Below are 4,792 nucleotides of genomic sequence, written 5' to 3'. Positions count from 1 at the left end.
TAGCAGATGCTGGGTGGGGAGGGCTGTTGCGGTTTGTGTGTAGGTGTCCCCGCAAAGCCTTATGTGGTCGTAGGGCGGCTTCTAGAGTGGTGATCCAACGCTGGGATTTGGGTGTGAGTGCTATACTCGTCCAGGCGTAGAAGCCTGGATGTGGCATAGTGAAGGGAGGCGGCCGCAGCTGCTGCTCCTCCCTTTTTGCTCCTGATGTTTACTGTTTTCCACCACCATGAGCTGCTGCCCTCTGCCATGCGCCACTCTGCCTTGGAGCTAGCCGAGTGTGGACTGAAATTTCCCCAAACTGTGAGCTAACTACACCTTTCCTTCCTTAATTCTGGCCATCAGGTATTTTGTCCCAGCAACGAGGGAAGAGTAACAGACAAGGGCCCGCCTGAGGATCCCGCCACAAGCATACAAGGAGAGCTGCAGGGACCATGGAGCTGTGGATTCTCCTGGAGAAGCTCGCCATGCTCATTTGCCTGACATGAACTTGGCTGTTGTCCCTGTTGGACGAACTCGGGGCCTCGCTGTCCCTGAGGATGGCTGCGTTTTTTTCAGGGGAGCTCTGGTCCTTGCCTTGAGTGTCACTTCCTGGCTCCAGCACAGACCACTCAGCCTGTGGCTCAGGTCCTTCCTCCCACTGGCACGGACTTCTAGTTTCCAGCACTGACCTTTGGGCCTTCCCAGTGCAGACCTCGATAGACCTGCACGAGACACTGCCATGGGATCCAGTCCCTCAGTGGGACTCCGAGTCTCTAGTGTGGACAGATCTCCTGCCGGCCCCTGCATCAGGACCACCTGTGGGATATCGAGTACCCAGCCTTGTAGCAGGGGACCCCAGGGATTGCATGTGGGGACATGGGTGCTGCTCGTATCTGAATCTCATTTGGAGTCTGAGAAGCAGAGTTAACCAGTGACATCCTGATGTCTGTGTGTCCTGCAGGATCCGCCAAAGACAGCAGAGCCGGAGCTTTTGTGCTTGGGGCTGGGCTTGGAGCCCCCTGGAGGAAGGGGGTTTGCACCTGGTGCCTGGTGGGGAGGGCTGGATCTGGGCATGCCCAGTGGAGAACCACAGCCCTGGAGGCTGAAGCCAGCTGTTGCTTGGAGCTCTGTGGGCTTAGGGTGGAACCCTAAGTCCTGAGAGGCAAGGCCTGGGGCCCCTCAGAAGGCTTTCTCTGTGCGATTCGGCTGTACTGTTAGGGCGCACGTGTTGAGCAGCAGGCTTGCAGGCATATTATAGCAAGAGCTGTCAGGTCCCAGCTTGTGGCTGCTCATGCCGCCTTCACGTAGCAGCCCCGACATGCTAGGCCAGTCGTTTCCCTTTAGCAGTGTAAGTTTACTGTGTCGTGCTTGTGTTTTAACAATATGCATGGAGTCCAACTGGCTTCAAGGCCGTCCTATCTGGGGAAGACCAGCCCAGTCAGGACACTTTCCGCTCCACCTGCTCGCCTCAGACCCCTCCCGCCCAGAATGCTCCTGTACAAACCTGCCCGGCGATATGCTGTAATTCTTGTAGTCCGTGGAGCCGATCATGTAATATTGTGCTCCCAGCTTTGTAGTTCCCGTTCACAGACCCTGTTTAAACTGAGCTCAAACCTGGCTCTGGCTGGTGACTTGAACCTCTGGGCTCCCCAGCCCACAAGCGTAATACAAGTCGCCTTCCAGCTCCTCGGAGCAGAGAGCTTCCGTTTGGCTTGATACTGGCTTTTCTGTTACAGCACTACCAGACGTCTCCAGTGAACCAAGCGGCACCAGGGTCTTTCCTTAGAACTCTCTGTAGCTGTGACCCACTATAACGCCTCAAAGCCTTTGGTAATTGCTTTGTCTAAGGCAGTAGAAATAGATACCTCTTTTTAACATTTAAAAGAGGAAACTTGGGCCAGAATGATAGCTCAGCCATCTAAGCACCTGTCCGGCAAGCTCAACCCGGGTTCGATCCCTGGTACCCCATGCCGTGTGGGCCCCGTGCTGAGCCAGCCACCGAAACTGGGCATGGTGGCGCACACCTGCAATTCCAGCTCTGGGGAGGCTGAGATAGGAGGAGCACTAGGAGTCTGAGCTGTGTAGTGAGACCCTGTACCAAATAAACAAAAGATAAGAAAAAAAAATTTAAAAAAGAGAAACTTGGGGCTGGGAAGATGGCTCAGTGGAATAAGCACTTCCTTGGCAAGCACAAGGGCCTGAGTTCAATTCCCCAGTTCCCCAAAATGAATAAATAAATAAATAAGTAAAAAAAAAGAGAAAACTTACAGTGATCCAAGTACAAGTTCAGGTTTGTTACCTAGGAATTCCAGCTCTGCTTCTGCATATTCACGGCAGTTGTGCTGTGAGGGACAGTTTTCTGCTCCACCCAGACACTGGCATGTTTCTAAATTGTCATAATTTTGGTTAGAAGAGACAAGGAAGGGAGAGAGCAATGGCGGGATTGACGGTGAGGGACCCTGCTGTGGATCGTTCTCTACGTTCTGTATTCGTGGGTAACGTTCCTTATGAAGCTACTGAAGAGCAGTTGAAGGACATCTTTTCTGAGGTTGGGCCTGTTGTTAGTTTCAGATTGGCATATGAGAGAGAGACAGGAAGACCAGCGGGTTATGGCTTCTGTGAATACCAAGACCAAGAGACGGCTCTTAGCGCCATGCGGAGCCTGAACGGACGGGAATTCAGTGGGAGAGCACTTCGAGTTGACAATGCTGCCAGTGAAAAGAACAAAGAAGAGCTGAAGAGCCTTGGCACTGGTGCCCTGTCATTGAGTCACCTTATGGAGAGACGATCAGTCCTGAAGATGCCCCTGAGTCCATTAGCAAAGCAGTTGCCAGTCTTCCACCAGAGCAGATGTTTGAGCTGATGAAACAAATGAAGCTCTGTGTCCAGACTAGTCCCCAGGAAGCACGGAACATGTTGCTGCAGAACCCACAGCTGGCTTATGCTTTGCTGCAGGCACAGGTAGTGATGAGAATTGTGGATGCAGAGATTGCCCTGAAAATTCTGCATCACCAAACCAATATCCCAACACTGATTACGGGCAATCCTCAACAAGTCCATGGCGCTGGGCCTGGTTCAGGAGCCAATGTATCAGTGAATCAACAGAATCCTCAAGCCCCTCAGGGCCAGGCTTTGGGTGGAATGCATGTCAATGGCGCACCTCCACTGATGCAAGCTTCTATGCAAGGTGGGGTTCCAGCACCAGGGCAGATCCCAGCTGCTGTAACAGGACCTGGCCCTGGTTCCTTAGCTCCTGGAGGAGGAATGCAATCTCAGCTTGGAATGCCAGGAAGTGGACCAGTGTCCATAGAACGTGGACAAGTGCCGATGCAAGACCCTAGAGCCGCTATGCAGCGGGGCTCCTTGCCTGCCAATGTCCCAACTCCTCGAGGTCTGTTAGGAGATGCTCCAAATGACCCACGGGGAGGCACTTTACTCACTGTAACTGGAGAAGTAGAGCCTAGAGGTTACCTGGGACCACCTCATCAGGGTCCACCTATGCACCATGTTCCTGGCCATGAAGGCCGTGGACCACCCCCACATGAAATGAGGGGAGCGCCTTTAGCTGAGCCCAGACCTTTAATGGCAGAACCAAGAGGACCCATGCTAGATCAAAGGGGTCCACCCATGGATGGCAGAGGTGGAAGAGATCCACGGGGAATAGATGCACGAGGGATGGAGGCCAGAGCTATGGAAGCAACAGGTTTAGATGCCAGAGGAATGGATGCCCGTGCTATGGAAGCCCGCGCCATGGAGGTCCGCGCCATGGAGGCCTGTGCCATGGAAGTCCGAGGGATGGAGGCCAGAGGCATGGATACCAGGGGCCCAGTGCCAGGCCCTAGAGGACCTATACCTAGTGGAATCCAGGGCCCCAGTCCAATTAACATTGGAGCAGTTGGCCCCCAAGGATCTAGACAGGTCCCAGTCATGCAGGGAACAGGCATACAAGGACCAAGCATGCAGGGTGGAAGCCAGCCTGGTGGATTTAGTCCTGGGCAGAACCAGGTCACACCACAGGATCATGAGAAGGCTGCTTTGATTATGCAGGTCCTTCAACTGACTGCAGATCACATTGCCATGCTGCCTCCTGAGCAAAGACAGAGTATCCTAATCTTAAAGGAACAAATACAGAAGTCCACTGGAGCACCTTGAAAGGTTTTCAAAAATACTAAGCAACAATTCTGGAAATTAATTCCATAACATTGAGGAAATGTTGAAAATAGTTGACTTCTGCATCCTACCCCTTGAATGACTCAAATTGGTGCCAGGTGGAGGACTCATCACCTTCTCACGGAACAAAATCAGTTCCTTTCATTGTTTTAGTTTGTATATTTTCTGTGACCTGAAATAAACTTTGAACACACACACACACACACACACACAAAAAAAAAAAAAAAAAAAAGACAAGGAAGGGATCTAACCCAAATTCGAAAAGTCGGGGTACCATCTACCCCTGCAAGGGGGACTTCATCTCTAATCCTGAGGATTTCCTGGTGCCCATAAGATCAGCTGAGGAAAGTGGTGTGCTGATGTGGCCGACCCACGCGACCAGCCCACATGATGAACCAGAATGGCCCACCATGTGACGGGAAGGTGGACTGAGACGTCTCCGTGAGGACTAAGAAACAAGCCCTGAGACAGCAACCCATTAGGGATGCTCAGAAATAGAAGGCTGCCTGGCGGGAAGCACAGGCAAGACTGCGGGTGCGGAGTGCAGGCTGCAGCCGGCAGCTACTCACAGAGGCGCTAAAAGACAAAAAGGGTTATAAAAGGCAAATTAATGGGGGCCCGCCCACTAGCCCAGTTGTTTAAG

At 52.5% G+C, this 4,792-nt stretch overlaps 1 pseudogene; it reads left to right on the top strand.

Annotated features, from left to right (window-relative positions):
* The first annotated feature begins 2,413 nt into the window (after positions 1–2,413).
* Positions 2,414–4,336, top strand: LOC101569079 (annotated as a pseudogene).
* Positions 4,337–4,792: the final 456 nt, after the last annotated feature.

The sequence above is a fragment of the Octodon degus genome, unplaced genomic scaffold, assembly GCF_000260255.1.
Source record: "Octodon degus isolate 3935 unplaced genomic scaffold, OctDeg1.0 scaffold00897, whole genome shotgun sequence".
Taxonomy (NCBI): Eukaryota; Metazoa; Chordata; class Mammalia; order Rodentia; family Octodontidae; genus Octodon; species Octodon degus.
This window is presented reverse-complemented; position numbering and strand designations above follow the sequence as displayed.